The 18,765-nt window shown below is 40.8% G+C and overlaps 1 long non-coding RNA gene across 4 annotated transcripts in view; it reads right to left on the reverse strand.

Annotated features, from left to right (window-relative positions):
- The window catches only part of LOC147249138 (uncharacterized), a 57,428-nt gene that overhangs the window by 2,812 nt on the left and 35,851 nt on the right, over positions 1-18,765 (reverse strand). For all 4 annotated transcript variants that reach the window (XR_015119460.1, XR_015119461.1, XR_015119462.1 and 1 more), the window contains 2 exons: positions 7,808-7,951; positions 396-503 (listed from right to left, as the gene is read on the reverse strand). This is a non-coding gene — a long non-coding RNA (uncharacterized LOC147249138). The remainder of the gene's footprint in view (positions 1-395; positions 504-7,807; positions 7,952-18,765) is intronic.

Consider the following 18,765-nt stretch of genomic DNA (forward strand, 5'->3'; position numbering starts at 1 on the left):
TATAAAATGTTTTATTGTGTGAAACCAAGGAACTGAGACAACTATCTTCAAATCTATTTCAGATATTTAAAACAAACCTGTCAATTTATTATACAGCCCCCAGTATGTGGACCTGTCTATTGCTTCTCTTGCCTGAAATGTTCACACCTCTATGGTGAACAAGATTCTCATAGTTGCAACCAGCCATGGACCCTCTGTTCCAGCACCTAATTGTGATGAAACACTGAGGTCTGTCCTTAGCACTCATTTACATCACTGAGACAGAGCTGTGAGGGAGCCGTCCCATCTCCCTACTGATGTCTTCCTGACAGGCTGTTGCCTGAACAGCGGCAGTGGTGCTATGTGTTTTCTGGCACCAGTGAACCTGTGAGGGACACAGACATCTGTATACTCACATATTCTACTCCTGCAATGTGCTGCTCAGTGTCCATGGCAGGACAAGAACAGGTACACGCTTGCCTGGTTGCGTAGCGAGCCGTGGCTGCCATCATTGGTGTGTGAGTCTGTGAAAATAAAGATGAATCAATAAGGAAAAAATATATGTGTTTGGTGAGGAGGACTATGGTATGTGGTAATACAGAGAACTAAAAATCTGACTGCAGAAGGACATGACAGGTTATCATTTTAAAGCAACATTGATGCTACACTGATCTGCAATAGACAGAACAGCAGCTCATCCATGCCTTCAACACTATGAAACTGAGATGAATGTAGGTATGTGACATTTACAGTATATGTGTGAGTGAACCAAACCATGATCTTTCTGTAAACATTACTAGAGCTTGATTTATACTTTTATGTTTAATCAATGTCGTAGTCAAATACCCTATGCCGAAACCTGGCCTACACACACCTGGAAATAATAAGTTTACTACACAGTGCTATGATACAAATGCATAATTAAGCTACATGCACATAGAACCTGGGGGCAACGTATCTAAACACAGAATTGGGCAGCATTTGGTTTGGCTTGACTGTGTCCCAAATGGCAGCCAGGTATAGAACTAGCTCATTTTACAGCTAAACAGTATATTTAAGTAAGAATCTGAGAACATTCGTGGCTAGAAAAATGCAATGCAGTAACAAAATCTTAATTCATAATGCTGTTAGGCACTGCCAAGGTGATATTTTGACTAAGTTTTGTAAGTTTCTTGCAATGGATGGACTATTTGAAAAAAATTGAATTTTATCAGCTTAATAACAGTTGATACCATTACTGGTGTGTCAGTTTAATGTGTTGGATCCATAATGAACAGCAAAGGTTTTCTATAGAGAAGAAATCTGATCTGTCTGTCAACAGATTTGTCATGCATGTGGCTTAATTTAGTCTTAGCCCTGCTTCAAATGTCCTTCTTAGATTTCACGATATCTACTCCCAGGGGCGGAGACAGAGGGGTGTCCAGGCTGGCATGGCTACCCTTGCTATCTGCTTTGCCATCAAACTTCATTTGTTTTCCCTCACCAATTTGTGCTGCTTTTGATCACATCAGACCAGAAAACATTGCACTTTTAGTTAATATAGTCACAACTGTTATGCAACATGTTTTCTAGTCTTCAATATACACTGTGGATGGGGGGAGGTTAGGCTTCCTCAGGACTCCCCTCAGGATGTATTTGCCACCCCTTACATATATAAAACTGTCTTGCTGACTGTTTACTCATCTTCATCCTGTTTTTATTTAGTAATGTTTTAACTGACCAAAACCATTTCATTCTTAGTCGAAGAAATTTGAAACTATATCAATATCGTTTGGGTGGCACAGTGGTGTGGTCTTTAGCACTGTCATCTCACAACAAGAAGGTTCAGGGTTCGAGCCCCGGCTCGGGATAAGCAGTAGAAAATGATTGGATTAATACAGTTTTGAAAATGTACATTTGTTTCTTGATGATGAGCCTTAATGTGTCTGTCTAGGTTTTTTGTGGGGGTTGCAATTTGACCTTGTTTAATTCATATTAGTTACTATTGCAGTTTAGTCAGTTTGATTATAATGTAGTTATTGTAGCGTTTGTAGATTAAACTGACTCTACTTTGTTGGTATAGTGAAATAGTTTTGTACCTTAAATGTAAACTATGTTTACATTTACTACACATTTAAAAAAAAGTGGTGATATAGTCGAACAAAAAAAGGAATTATTGAATCTACAACAGATACAATATTTATGGTTATGTTGTATTCATTATACATATTTGTATATAGTCATTTTAAATGTTTGTTAACTTCAGTCCAACCTTTGTCCTTGTTTAGCTATTCAGCTGAAAATTAGCCTTTGGGCAGATTTTAGCATATTTATAGGAATATCTTTTTATCTCCAGTAGAAATAAACAAATAAACTAACATTTTATTAAACATGGCAAACTGTAGAAGCACTTAATATTGACACACTTTTTTGTTTTTGTTTTTAATTGAGTGCATTTTTTGGTAGCCTTTTGCAAATAGCTGCTTGGAGTATAGTACAGCTAAAGATTCAGATTCAGACAACTTTAGTGATCCAAAAAGGGCAACTGATTTACAGCACAAAGCACCCAAGCAACAACCCAAATGTTACACAAGAATTAAAAAATTGGTAAAACAGACAGACATTGGTGAAGAACAAAAATTAGTTTCTATAGTTATAAAAAAAAACCCTAATAAATAAAGAGTAATTCAATAGATTAAAAATGGATAGTATATAGAAATTGTTACATGATTTATCATGTAAAGGAATTTGAAATGACTTTTGAGTTTAGGAGAAGGAATAAAAGATTTGGAGTAACAGTTATTTTTCATCACAGGTACATGATTATGGTGGCATGAAGCCATCAATGAGAATTCATGAGAAAGAACACCAGGAGCAGGTAAGCTAAAAGGGACACACGCTCTGGAGCAACCTGCAGGCACTGAAACATTTTGATTGTTTCTTCTAATCCTGACATAAGGAGTCTGTATGTAATGTTTCTCTTTTTTATTTTTGTTTCTGTACACCATATTTTCTAGGTGCTATATTGCAATGATTTATCTGCATTCAGAGCACAAATGTATTTTTTTGGCATCTTTATTGTCTTTATGACAGTAAAAGGTCATTCATAATTTCTTAATTTACTCCAAACTTAATTTAAAATAAATTCATGTTAACTGATCTCTAATAACAGATACATGTCTACGCATGCAGTTTATTCATTTGATGAGTACACCGCTGAAACCACACATACACGCACATTAATTTGTGGGCTAACACACAGACTTACAGCCATACACTGGAGCTCAGTGTATGTGTTCCGAGCTTCATTTGCAGCATTTTAAAAGCTTGTTGTGTGTGTGTGTGTGTGTGTGTGTGTGTGTGTATGTGTAGTTTTTTTTCTTCCTCAGAACAAAAAGACACAATCAGCAGATTTTGATAACACGTACATGCACTGTTTATTTTACTCATCAAAAATTAAAATGGTCTTTGGGTCTTTGTGCTGAGCATTGGTCAGTGTACCAGGTCTCAGTCTCTTTGAGCTCAGTGTGGCCTTTGCAAGATGCGGCCATTGGAAATATGTTGAAACAGGTGGGTAGTTCTATCCAGGGCCCCCCTAGTTTCATTGATGATTGTTTCTTCAGTTTAGTTTGGTTACAAGCTACTTTTAGCTATTATATTTTTTATTATGATGTAAAAAACCTTCACAAAAGTTCTATTTAATATTGTCATGAAAATGTTTTTACACTCAATTCTGTGAAATATTGGTGAACTCAGAAACAATATGCTATATTGTTTATATAATATATATATAATATAACAATATGACATGCTGCATTCATGTCATGCAAAAATGTTTCTTCAGTAAAACATGTTAACAGTTTCAAATATTTTCAGGTTTGAATTGTCTCCACATTTTAACCAGGTTATGTTGATATTTTATTGCCAACCAGGGAAATGGGACATATCATTTTGCACAATATACTAAGGGTATTGTATTTTGTATTGCTGATGACACGAACATATCACAAATTCATGACATGGTTATAGCATTATTACTGAAAGGGTTTTCATTTCATTTTCATTTGAATTATTATCATATCATAATCTTGATAATAACACAGTCAGTTATATAACTTGGAAATTAATATGATGTTAAGAGTTTATACACATATGCATATCACTCGCAGGCAGGATCAGGATTCAGGGATTTAAGGTTCATTCTTGTAAGAAATTCCTATCAAAAGATCTTATTTGATTTCTGATTGTTGGGTTTCTTCTGCTGCTTGCAGCCACATCTGTTATCAAAGGGAGGTTGCGCAATTTCCATGGAAAAGTTTGAAGTGTCTCATAAATGGAAAAGAGCTGCAGTTCTCAAGCTAATACCTTTGAAATATTTGTAAATATTAAATATGTTAGTTGGGAAAAAATCTATCCATCCATCCATCCATTTTCTACTGCTTATCCTGTTAAGGGTCACGGGGGGCTGGAGCCTCTCCCAGCAGCCCTTCAAGTGAGAGGCAGGGTTCACCCTGGACAGGTCACCAGTCCATAGCAGGGCCAACACATATAGACAAACAACCATTCACACTCACAGTCACACCTACAGTCAATTTAGAGTATCAATCAGCCTCGTCCCTTCTTGCATGTCTTTGGACTGTGGGAGGAAGCTAAAGTACCAGAGAGAACCCATGCAGGAACAGGGAGAACGTGCAAACTCCACACAGAAAGATCCAGTACCTGAGCTGGGGCTTGAATCGCAACCGTCTTGGTGTGAAGCAACAGTGCTAACCACTGCACCACCGTGCTGCCCTTGGGAAAAAATGTTAATACCAAATTTCAAGATGCTTTAAATGCTAAATATGAGACTTCAAGAATTATTGTGTCGATGACATCAGAAACATGCCAACTTTTTGGGACTTCCTGTCTGCATTTAGGAGGCAAGACCCACAGACACTGAGAGCTAGTGAGCACAATGAATTGTAATGGATGGGAAATGTTTGCATGTCTCAGTCAAAGTTCTTCAGTAGATCAGTTTCAGGTTTGTGCAGAAGTAATCTCTCTCATCCTCTCACAATGGTGCAGCAGCACTCCCTCTTCTAGTGGTTTGGATTTGTTGTCCAGTGCTGCATCAAATCACTGTGCTTTGTAAGGAAAGTGGTTCCAACAATAAATCTATTCTAAAATTGCAATTTCATATATTTTGCACAACCCTTAGCAATACATGCAAAGACAGTTTAAGTGAAATTCACTGACTAATTTATGCCAACACTTCATTTCCACTGCCATTCATTGCGCTAAGCTAACTGAAGTCAGTAGGTCTGTTGGTCTCGGCTCTATAATACAGCACAGCGAGAGAGAAGGGTACCCATGTTCTTTTCTGGCTCTGGAGAGGATGGTCAATGAGTATATTTCCCAGAAATTTGTTGCCTTAATGCAAAATGCTATTGTGTGTTGATATAGGTAATAATTGTACTGAGTTTAGTGTGACTGTGTACTCAGTTTATAATAGACTGCATGACCTGTTGTTGGCTTTGAAGACAAATTCAAACAAGCTAAATTTTTCTTTGCATCTCATAGCCTCCTGAAATGTGAGCAGTGCATTCAGCCCCGTTTTCTTAACATTTATGTGTTAAAGCACATCTCATTCTCACATCGATTATCAATTCATTGGTTTTAAAGCCCTAACAGCCAAGACAGTATCATCCCTAATCTAGGACAAAATAAATGCTCCCTCAATCATGCCCACTCACTTATTTAGAAACCACAAAATAAATCTTGATATTGATGTTCAGAATTTATGCATTTTGAGATGATGCAATGTAGATTGAAATAGTTTTATTTAAAACATAGAACCCCCCATAACTGTACAACTCTGGATGTAGTCAGTCATTCTTTTGGGTCATCACTTTTGGAAGAAAGCATGTTATTACAAATCCGTCAAAAGGACATGTGATTAGACTTTTGACAGATTTTGCTAACAGCTTAGAATTTTTTTAGGAAAAAAAAGGTGATTCCCTCTATCAGTCTGAAATGCCTTTGGTGGAATACATTCAACAATAACAATGCTAATGATGATAATGTCTGTTGAACATTCAAAGAAAGGATTCAAGTACAATTTCCCATTTTATTGTTTAAAAAATGAATTTAAATGTTTCATCATCTTACATCAAAACATTTACATGGAAATGCTGAAGAAAAAGCTTCATTTGTCATACATTCATCCATAAAGGTCATATATTATCATAATTTAAAACTATACATATGACTTCCTAACAATTATTTGTGTATATTTGTGCATTGTGTTGGGAAAACATCCACAATATATTGTGGATACTAAAAACACCAAGTACTTTGCAGTTTTATGTAGAGTTATTCTAATATTCCTTCTCATGTATTCATTTTAAATCATTCCTCATTGTTTGATAAAAGACAAAAAATGTTGAAGGATTTTTTCATAATTCAGCCTTTCTCATGTCTTAATCAAGTATTTTGGTGGCATTTTATTTGTCCTCTCATGAAACTAGACAATTCAAATGCATTTACATTCATACATGATGTCTGAAAAACAGCAGAATTGGAAAGCACCGCATATGACAAAAGAGAGACAGTAGCTTTAGAGCTGTTAGTCATGGCTAAGCAGAGAGCATGTAATCCAGTTAGAGTGGCTGTCACATATTCTCTACAGCATTTGTGATGTGACCTCCTCATCAGCTCTGATTTAACTGACGAGTTTGCAGTCTTCCTCCATAGTGTGCTGTTTCAATTCTATTGGAGGTGTCATAAATGTTTTATAAAGTGTAGATGGTGCTGTGAAGTGGTGCTGCTCCAAGTCACGGCTGGTGGATGATGGCAGATGATAGGACTCGCAGCCAGAGGTGGCCTGGCTGCACTCGGTGCTTTGATCCCACATCGAGGGGTTAATGGTTTTCCATACTGGGTGGTGAGGGAGGAGCATCGCAGGTTTTTCCAAGCGTTGTGTGACAGAAAATTAGGATGCAACCTCTGTTGTCAGGGCCGGGGAGCTGCCACTTTCCCAGCAGCCCTTGGGCCAGTGACAGGGAGATGGATGATATCTGCAGCCTGGCCGCACTGCTTCCCCCAACTAATACACATGCATTCTGCTTCCCTCTCTCTGTCTCTCTCCTCTTTCTAACTGAAACACATGTTCCCTCCATCTACTTGTGTACTCCTTGTCTTCAATACACAAACACACACGCGCAAGCATGCACACGCACACACACGTGCACACTTTTTTGAAAACACCTCATACACCTCTCTATGTTGCTTTTGGCAAAAAACAATATCCTACATATCAAGGGGAACAAGACCCTTACAAGTGAAAACTGAGTATGTTTGAGGGAAAATGGCAGGATTTCTTCATTGTTTGCTTCTATGTAATAAAACATTAGATTTCTAAAAAAAAAAAAAAACAGAAGACAAAGTCATTTGGGACATTAATTTATTGAGATCATTTAATATGAAATATTAAAAGTGCCATCACTCTAGGCACCATTAAGACATAAAATGCAATAAAAATCAATATGTGGATCAATAACTGCATACATCATGTAAAATACAGATTATAATCCTTCAGTCAACACATATGGATTTAGAAATTAATGTGGTTGATCTAATTAAAGGAACACACTTGTGCTGTCCTGAACTGTTACATAAGACATTAGCAGACATGGATGTGAACCTAACAATGAAATGTATGTGTGTGTGAGTGTCTGTGTGTGTTTTTTTTGTCTGTATGTGTGTGTGTGTGTGTGTTTGCACACGTATGTGTGTGCTACAGAGCTGAAAAGAGTGCATCCTTGTTGTCTGCCCACCTCTTCTCCTCTCCCCTCCTCCTCTTGATCCTTACCTGCTATCCTGCCCTCCATCCTGCTGCTGACGTTGGGATCCAGTCTGAAGGAGTATTCAGGTGTTTTACCCGTCTTCTGTGCTCCCCTTGAAGGAAATGCCCCCTCCACTTCAGTTTAACTCTGCCGACCTTACCTCCTCCTCACTGTGGATCAGAGAGAATGTAAGGCTGTAAATGGCAAAAAAATGTGTGGAAAAGCAACATGGAGGGGAGACAGGACAAATAAGGCAAGCATAGTGCTCGAGCGGGTGCAGGGGGGTTGGGGAGTGTGTGGATTGAGAGAACGAGAGAGAGAGGGAGGGTGTTAAGGGAAACATCCATCACTGCTTTAAGAGACTGCAGTGGGACAGAGCTGAGTAGAAGGTCATCTGGTCTCTCTCTGTGCACAGTGGACACCTGGGCAGTGCTGAGCGGCTTCCAAATGACTCAAGGCTAATTACAGCAGCCTGACACTTTTACTGACTCACTTGTCTACTGCAAGTGCGCAAGCAAATCAAGGTACTACATACACCTAAAAACTGTCCTCCACACAGAATGGCTGTGATTCCTTTCGCCTTTGAGAATGTAAGAAGACACACAACAGCCACAGCTCCCTGACAAGATAAGAGATTGGTAGCAATTTAGCTTAAGTGCAGGACAACAGACGATTCAGAGAACAGAGAGGAACATCAGCTTTTTTAAGTTTGAAAAAAAAGATATTTCAGCAAAAATGAGAGCAATCACACTATCCACCTCACCACTAGACACACTCGAGGACACAATAATTTTAAATCCAACTGGGACACAAAGCTTTGCCAGTATGTAACCAAGCTGGCTGAATTCAACTGATTTGAATAATTTTCTCATAAAGCTGAGAGAAGATTCCTTGACTGGATCGATATGTAAACTCTGACTGGGCATCTAAAACAAATGTACAACAGTCCAGCTGTCAGGTGGCCAAGGGGTTAACAACTTCAGCCTATGGCAAGAAAGCCAGACCAACTATAGGTCACACTCTAGTCCCAGCCACTGGATAGCCGACCTGCAAGACAGAGGATAATTATCCCAGCTAGTTACAGTTGAATAACTCCATCAAGCTGCTAGCCAGATACCATGTTTCCCTGGCAACGCCTCCAAAGTAAATCACAGATCAGAGAGAAAAGGGGAGTTAACACCAGAAGAGGGGAGAGAGCAGGGCTAGCAACACCAAGGGGAATACACTCTCAAATTCTGTTGAATTTTAAACAATACAAAACACACATGTACACAAACACACACATGCAACAAATCAAGTCTTGGAGCATTCCAGTTGGCTGTGCTGAGACTAGTGGCCGTTCAGGCCATGTGGCTGCTCCCTCTGAGCTTTGTTGTTTGATTTTCAATCATCAGTTCCACTTCCCTGACCCCTTCTCGTAGCCTGTGAGGTGGCTCAACTGTCCTTCGAATAGACACCCTCATCTTCCATGCACTCAATGTTATCTCAAAAACTTGAATGAAGAGCATCTGCCCCCCCCCAAGGATCCTATAGGTATTTTGTGTATCTTCAGTGCAAATTACATTATGAGTAGCAAAATAATTTATACCCATGATTGAATTAAAAACAAAATTGTATTTTCTTTAATAAAAAGCTTAAATGGTGGGGCTTTGATGAAATGCGTGTCGCACTGGTGCATGCACGCGGTGTCATCAGCACACTTTTGTAGGTGTTCAGGTGACTGTCTGGCCTCCTGCCGCAGTGTCTGGAAACTCAGACATCCCGCCACCTCACCCTCCCCACCCCTGCCCACTCCATTCCATGCTGCTTGGCTATCAGGTATACCTGACGCCCCCTCCTCCCCTACTCTGCTGCGATAAGAGATCCACTGAAAGCCAAAGCTATTCCAACAGACAACAACACCTGACGATCAATGCAAATCAGAGAAAACAAAAACAAGCCACCCAATTCACTTAATCCATCTGATGCCATTTGTCAGCCACAAATCCAAATGTGGTGGATCAACATTAATCTGCCCTTATTACTTTAATCGGGGAGAGATGTAGCGGCGTGCTGTGTTACATGACCACCGCAGAACAATGCAGTGTAATCTCTTGCTCACACTCGAATCCATCAGCTGGGCCTTTAGTTTATCTAAACCTATTCACAGTCTGAATCAATCTTTCCTGCAGAAACCTGAACACACTGAGCAAAGAAACCCCAGATATATCCAGGCTTGTATTGCGATTACTGAACATTGCACCTGTTCATATTGTACGTTTTCCAGATCACAGCAGAGAAGCAAGTAAAATAAAAAAACATATATTTTGTAAATTGTTTTTTTAAGTGTATGTTAACATCTGTTTACTTATTTGGTTTCCTCAAGATTGTCACTAATTTATAATCATTTTATTTATGTAAATTTGTTTGACAATGCCAATTAAAAGGAAATATGACAGCTCGATGTTAAATAATTTGACCTTGAAAACATTTACGATGGCTGAATCTTGCTATAATAAAATGAAAAGATTTCATAAAATGAGCATTTCCAGAATAATTTATAAAAAATACTGTCCGTGCCCTTCAGGAACTGATTTCTACCCAAAACATATCAGCATAATTCACTATTACTGACATGAATAAAATTAAGCATAAATATGAGCAGATTTCTCTGGAAGCTCTCTGCAAGAATTTTCTGCCAGCCTTTGAAGGCATTTATTAGCAATTTAGCAGGAGAGCAAACAAAATACTTAACCTGTGCTTCAACAGGTTTAAGAGACACAATTGAAAGGTCGAAAATACAAAAGTGAATTAATTTGCCGTTTAGTTGCTTTTGCAGAAGCACGCTTTTTTCTTTTCCTTCCACTGTGTAAGTGTCATATATAGAGGGTATAAACAAAAGAGATCAATTTAGCTGATATTCAACAAGAACAAGTTTGACTTTGAACAAACTTTCAATTCCCCATTCGGCTGAGTTACAAACTAGCCGGGAGCAGATTTTTACAGGCTGATATTTATTGGATCCTTGGCAGATTGCTCTGAGCATGCTGCTTTGTTACTGTTGGGGGAGCGCTGAGGATTTCATCAGTGGGCTCAGTGCTGCCAGACTTCGCTGCGTGTCAGACAGACCCTAATAAAACTGTCTGGCTGTTTTGTGGGCACCAGCACTCCTCTGGCTGTGCTGCATCTGACTGCTCAGCACTTGTCGCACTGTGCCTGGCTGTTTGGTATTCATGGGGCATGGCTCTCCTTCAGCTGTTGCTGGGGGCTCTGTAGCAATAAGCACAGACTGATAAGTTGGCTTCAGCGTTGCTCACGATGAAAATAAAAATGGGGAGGTGAGATTGGAAAAAACATAATTAGACAGAGAGAGGGACTAGCGAGATGGAGAGGAGGGTGTTAGATAAAAAAGAAAAATTGTTTTGAGCTACATTCATAATATGGAATATTTAGCAGAAATTAGGTTTCTCAGAAAACCATGCAGCCTTGGGAAAAACAGAAAGACCAGGTCAAATTGTAATGCTGGATGAATTCACACCTTTGAACACCATCAAGAAAAATATCACACCCCATGCCTAATTTGTAGTAATTGCAATTCTATAATCTTGTCCATATGAAACTAATTCAGTGTTTTCCTTTTCTATTCAATGTTGAGTCTTGTCTTTTTTACAAGGCCTTCTGGCTGAATAACAATGTCTACCTGAGTCACCCTACACATCCAATTTAAATATTGATTAAGATCATTAAGCAATGTAGTTGTGACGGCTCAATGGGAAATTCTGAGAGGAACAATCAAATTAAGAGAGCAATAAAAATCCAGTGGAGCTGATTTAAAATTATGAAAGTAGGCTGATTTTTATTCAACATTTCCTCTGTTCTTAAAATGGTCAGCAAATTAATGCACAGAGGATACCACTTATAGTAAGTGACTGATCATTTGATCTGTTTTATCATACATATATTACAGTTGAAATAATAAAAAAAATCATTAAAAAATGAGGCAGTTTAAAAAAAAAGGAAACTTACATTTTTATATCCATGGTAGTTGTATTCTTTTTAATTCATAAGTTACAATGTTTTAGAAATCAGTTTGGATTTTATGCAATTTTAATCAGATGTATTCATATCAATTGGAAAAGCAACATCAAAATGGTAAAATATATTTGTTAAAAGTGCGACGCAAAGTAAGAAAAATGACTGTGTGTGTGTGTGTGTGTGTGTGTGTGTGTGTGTGTGTGTGTGTGTGTGTGTGTGTGTGTGAATGGCCTGCTTAGCTATGGGGAAGGGATTAAGTTAGCGAGAACCCAAAGAAAAATTTGTTGAGAGTCTCTATGATGTTGAAAAGAGCAACAGTAGAGTGCTCATGGGGTGTGTGAATGAGGCTGGACTGATCCCATTCAGAGGAACTGCCTCGGTTGGGATCTAATCTACCAGCTGTGTCAGTGCTGTGGTGTCTGGGGTGTGGTGGGCTGGACAGGTCGGTGTCCTACCACTTCTGATCACATCATGTGTTACTTGACTCTTCATGTTGACACAAAGAGAGATTACAATGTCAGACTTTAATTCACTGCACAGTCGACAGATTGTTTGGGTTTATAGCAATGGGCTGCCTGCAATCATGACTGCTGTTCAAATGATGTTTTCTAGCAAAAATTTAGCCAAACATGCCCGTTCCTGTATATTCAGCTTCCTTAATGCTGCGTAGTCCTGCATCAGAGAGAATCCAATCGAACTAAAATCCTACAATCATATGCTCTGTATTTTACACAACTAATTCTTGTGTCAAGTCATTTTCTTTCTCTACATTGCCCCAGCCGAACATGTGTTTTTAGCTGTAAATTAGATGCTGCTTCATTCCAGCTTCACCCTCGGTATATTTGGTAGAAAGTTGATTGTGCCCTCCGCCTGCGTCCCAAGAGCCTAACCCGTGATTTTGTATCAGGAGAGCTCACAAGTTAGGGTCTCAGGGAGCAGGTGAAGTACAACAGAGTCTAGTAAGGAGCCGCAGTCAGCTGCAGGGCAGTTAATACTACTTACACCCTTCCCTTTCGCCCTCTCTTTTTCTGATACATGCATGCACACTTTTTCCCCTGCTCCCTTAAAGTATCCATTTTCTCAGAAAAGAATTGTTCCTTGATCCCCCTTTTCCCCGCTGCAGATAATTCACTTTGTTTAGAAGGCTAAGCTGGACACTTTGCATACAAGGGCATGCAAAGGTACAAGCATTTTACACAAACACTAAAATGCACCAAATACCACAAGACATTCGACAACAGTAACAGCAGTGAATGAAAACAGAGATGACAAAGGAAGACAAAGGAGTAAATTCGTTGGTGACTGCCAGACTTAAATGATCTTCATGACTACACCAAGAAATAAGCAGAAGCAGAGGCACAGAAAAAAAAACCACACACACACACACACACACACAAGTCTACACTCCCTGCTCTGTGCTAACTAGCCTTTGTGTTGGAATAGGAAAAGCCCCACAGTCAAGCAGTCGGGCTCGCCTCTTTGTCTTAGAGCATCGCTGATCATCAGTCTAGGATGGCTGGACCTGGACCCGTCTGATGGACCGTCTCTCTGCACTGACTGATGGATGCAGAGTACCGCTTAGCAGCCTCAGTTTCTGGCTCACCAACACAGGAGCAAACCCTGCTAATGCTTGTTCAGGTATTTCATTTTGAAAAATACAAAATATTTCAGGATCTATTCTTCAGCTGCTCAGTATTAATACTGGTAAAATCCTAGAACCAGAAAATAGCAGACTCGTCTCCAGGACAGGTACAGGTATTCAAGTCACCCCCGAAAACTGTGCCTCCATTTCACTTTCAATCACTGACCGCAACACCTTCAATGCCAGACCCTACCACCTCGCCTCCAAACATTGCCACCGTAGTGGCAACCATGGCATACAGTAAGATGTCAGTGTCAGAGGCAACATGCCTCAAATATAAAACAGCATCTATGAAACCTCAAACCACAATTGAGAGCAAAGAATCCAAACATTAATTGCCATAAAATGCCAAACTGCAGTAAATATTAACAACGTATAATTGGAAAAATTCCTATGTCCTTTTTGCCTATCAAGTACCCAAACACATGACTGTCTGCCCCCACCCCCTCCACCCTGCACCCCCATCCCACCACCCACCTCACAACTCCGCCCCCTCAGAAAAAAATCTTTTTAGATAGATGTCTCTGACTGTTTCCTTCTCTCTGGGGAAGGCCAAGCAGAGTGTAGGCTTCCGGAAATGAACGCTCTGCGCCCCCGACGTGTTGCCTTGCATGCTCACTCTTCTGTCACCGACTACGCCTTTTGTTATCCGCCTTTAAGCTGAGGATGAGGAAGAACAGAGAGAAAACAGGGCAGCAGTAGAGGAAGGTTCAAAAATGGGGTTGAAAGAAAGAATTGGAGGGGGGCGGTGAAGCCAAAGTGTCTGCAGGAAACTGCTGCCAGATGCAGACCAGTAAGGTGGGACCCCAACCCACAACCACCCCCCAATCCCCACCCCTCTCCAAGAGCATCGCATCATCCCAGCGCTTGCATTGTCAGCTCCACCTCAGTCTCTCAGCACCCCACTACAACCACTTTGCCTTCCTATTCCAGAGACTGGGACACCAGCCATGTCGTGCCACTGTCATCTGCACCCTCTTATTTCATTTTTGCACCTCTCCCCATTTCCGTCACAGTCCAGCAAGATGCACTCGCCATTACCAGAAAATAGATGCCGAAAACATTTGCTTCCTCCAGCTGCTACTATCGCCGCATCACACTACCTTGCAAGCACCCCCTACCCCCCCACCCCTATCCTATTTGACCCCTCCACTCTTAAAGCCCTGCCTCTTCAGCATCTACTGCCCTCTACCACTATCTCTACCCCCCTTCCCCTCTCCGCACCCATCCCCTCCGCTTACACCAGGTCTGTACCTGTCTGCTTGTCTCGCTTGTCTGTTACTCCCTGTCTGCAGCTGCTTGCCCAAAGTGAGGTACTGCAGCAGGAGTCTGCAGCGACAGCCCTCGCTCGTTCTCTCCCTCCCTCTCTCTCTCACACACACCCTCCATCCAGCCCTTGCTGGTGAACACGTTCCTCCCTGTGCTGATCAATTTCTTCTCTTTCCATCGGTGAAAACACACACACAGACACAGACGCAGACACAGACACACACACACACACACACTGCAGCAAGCTGGCTGCCCAAGGAAATGGGTGCACATTTAGCGATTGCCTCATAACAGGGAATATAACATGAAGTCAGTGAGCACTCTAACGCACAAACCTTGCACAAATACAATCAACAAATATGAAAGTGACAACAAAGTGTCATCTGAAATGGCACGCACACACACATAGGGCACATACACACAGATGGAGCTGGCAGCACATGAACAGGCAAGAGCAAACAAACTTGCTCGACTTTGATAAAAAAAAAACAGATTCTCAGTGCAGTTTGAATGGAGGGATGCACTGTGATCCTCCAGCCACTCTGCTCAGCAAACACACACAGTCTCACATGCACAGTCACACACACACACACACACACACACACACACACACACACACACACACACACACACACACACACACAAACACACGGTCAGTGCAAGCATGAACACACTGTCATAATATTATGACCAAGGCTTGACAACAGCAAGCAGGAGCAGTGCTTGTCTGTCTGAGTCAGACTACAGCAACTCCTGATATTGAGACAAATAATTTGGTGATCACTGAACTAAACCAACAAACTCCTGGCAGAAACACACCAGCGGTCTTTACAGAGAAGTGTGAACCTTGTGCAAGTTCAATACTGTAAATTACACACACACACACACACACACACACATACATAAATACGTACATATACTATATACGTACATATATAAAAACAAATATACACATACATGTGTATATATAAATATATAAATGTATGGGTGTGTATGTATATCTATACACACAAGTGTATAGATATACACACACAGATCTTATTCAGACAGAGGGAGTAAAATGTATTATTTTGTATCAAATATAAATATTAAAATTATACATAAAATATATATATATACAAAATTATGCTATGTATACACATAATATAATAATTTTAGTATTTTATACAAAATAATACATTTTATGCCCTCTGTCTGAATGAGATCTGTCCTTGACACCTTTTTCCAACCTCAGACTTTAATCACCTTAAACACCCTGGATGGATTAGGGTTATGACCCTGTGTGACATAGAGGGAGGTGGGGAGAGAGATCTGTAAATTTTATCATTGATTTATAATGCCATTTAATTATAATGAAAAACAGCAGCTATCCAACCCTTCTGCAATTACACAAAGACTGAACTGGAAATGGAATGTCCTTTGATCGATGGTGGTGAATGTGAATGCCCTTCTATCCAACTGAAACTCGGACTGAAGCTTTGTTGAAGTAAATCCTACAGCCAATGTCAAAACCGTGGTCAGGCTGAAGTCTATGGGGGATGGTTTGTCTTTGCAGAATGGCTTGTTGATGACTTTACTGGTGACGCAAAGAAGGGGGCTGGGAGTTACTCTATGCTTAAGGCAGCGGGGGCCAGCAGGCGGCCATATAGGTGATCAATCAGCTCCATTACAGCCGTGTCACTGCAGAGTCTGGAGTTTGCACCGCATCCTGCCCATCACCCCTTCCAGTAAACACACACTAACATTGCCTCCTTTCAAGTCTAGACTGCAATAGAACCCATTTCATGACGCAAATGGCCCACCAGAGCAATGGCAGGTACACAATTCAGTTGCTATATACACCAGTGACACATTTTCAGATAAACAGCGGAATGAGGCCATGAAGGAGTCTTATTAGGGTGGGATTTGGTATTGATCAGAGAATACAGCACTGTTATTGTGACAGAGTTGAAGCTTATTCTAATTCCCCCGCTTTGAATTGTACTGAGACATTTCAAAGCTCCTGAAAATAGGACAGGCTCCATTGTGATTCCTAACTAGCACATACAATGAGTCCAAAGACAGCAGCAGACACTTGCAATGACACTGTCTTTTTCCACATTAAGTTCAAAATATTTCCACGGAGGCTGAAGATGCATATCTGTGCCACAGATGCCAGGCAAGCGTCAGATAGGTATCCAAACAATGGACTTATCTCAGTCAGCGCAAGCAGCAGAGAATGGAAACATGGAGTAGCAAGAGGAGGGGTGAAGGCGGAGAGCGGAGGATGAGGGGGGAAGGGGGAGGGGAGCAAGAGGGAGGGGAGCAGGAGGCAGGGAATACGTTATGCACAGCATCTTGCCAGCCAGCCAGCCAGCCAGCCAGCCAACGGGACATTAATGGCGATCATGTCTTGTCACACTAGCTGTCGAGCCAGTCAGCAGATCCTGCCCTTGTCCCTGCCCTTCTCCAATCAATGCCATTGATCTGTCCCAGGGGTCAAGGGGTAAGAGCGTATCAATAGGGGAAGAGTGGCTGATGCAGCAGGCAGAGAGAGGCTGACTCCAGACAGATCAATGACACCCCCGTCTGCTATTGGTGTGTTATGATTATTCATTTGCCATTTAGCCGACCACATTAAGGGAATATGTTTCCTTGGGAAGAAATACTGCTTTAGGCTGATCGCTTTTATAGGAAAGTGAGATTTTATGAGTTGGGGAGCTTAAGTACCAATCTGACCAGAGCTGATGGTGTTCCAGTGGCTGCCGATTTGATACTAAGGTTTTCACTCATGTGTGACGTCAAGAGCTTTAAACCAATTGCTGCTCGCAAAGTGGTTACAGACGCAAACAGCCACTGTCTGATTTTACAAGTATTCTGAGTCAGTTGGAACACACACTTGAATTTCTCTTCCCACATTGCTTGACAAATATGCACAGGTGAAATCTGCAGGGCAATCATAACTTATGTAATGTAATGCTCTGCTTATGTAAAACAATATGCTGGATCTATTCCCATGACAATTAAATTTGTGTTCAAATGCTCTATTACAGTTTCCAAGTCTCCGAGTCTACCTGAACATATGATCGAGAAAATTAACTTTTTTGGCTCTAGTGGTCAGCATAATTTAACAGCTGACTACTGCCATGGATGACAACATCCATCCATCGTCATCTTCCGCTTATTCCTTACAAGTAAGGGTCGCGGGGAGGCTGGAGCCTATCCCAGCATCTACGGGCGAGAGGCGGGGTACACCCTGGACAGGTCGCCAGTCCATCGCAGGGCCAACATACAGAGACAAACAACCATTCACACTCACATTCACACCTACGGTCAATTTAGAGAACCCAATCAGCCTAGTCCCCAATTGCATGTCTTTGGATGGTGGGAAGAAACCGGAGCACCCGGAGAGAACTCATGCAGACACGGGGAGAACATGCAAACTCCACACAGAAAGATCCCGTGCCCGAGCCGGGACTCGAACCCGGAACCTTCTTGCTTACAGTGCTAACCACTGCACCACTGTGCAGCCCTGGATGACAACATTTTTTTAATAAAATCCTAAATTCAGTGCGTTGGATTTTCAGAAACGTTTTATAGAGAAAAAAGTTTTGAAATGGGACACAGAACCCTGTTTTTGTTATGAATAAAAATTTGTAAATAACTTACAAATTAAACAATTCTAATCTTTAATTTATCAATTCTTTAGGTCAAGTGAATAACCTTGCTGTACTGGGTAAACTGACTTCTAAAAGGGGCTATTATAGGGAAAAGAACATGAAAAAAATCTGCATCCTAAACTACCTTTATCTAATCCCATAATTTATTTGTTCAACCATCCCATAAATGAAGGCCCAGCTGGAACCAATGACTTTTAGCTGTGCTGCTGGAGCAGTTGGACAAGGGAGTGCTGAGGCAGCACAATTCTATGCAGCAATGCTTTCCTAAACACATCTGGAGGAATAATCAGAGTTCAGAGGTGAAGATAGATGAGAAAATCGCAGCTCTTAAAATAAACTCTAGCAAGGCAAATCTTGACTTTCCACACAGTTAAAGTTGTGAGAGCTGAGGAAGAGGAAA

This window comes from Aulostomus chinensis, chromosome 15 (genome assembly GCF_037954235.1).
Source record: "Aulostomus chinensis isolate RoL2024-O1b breed Wild chromosome 15, RoL_Achi_v1.0, whole genome shotgun sequence".
In the NCBI taxonomy this organism is placed as follows: Eukaryota; Metazoa; Chordata; class Actinopteri; order Syngnathiformes; family Aulostomidae; genus Aulostomus; species Aulostomus chinensis.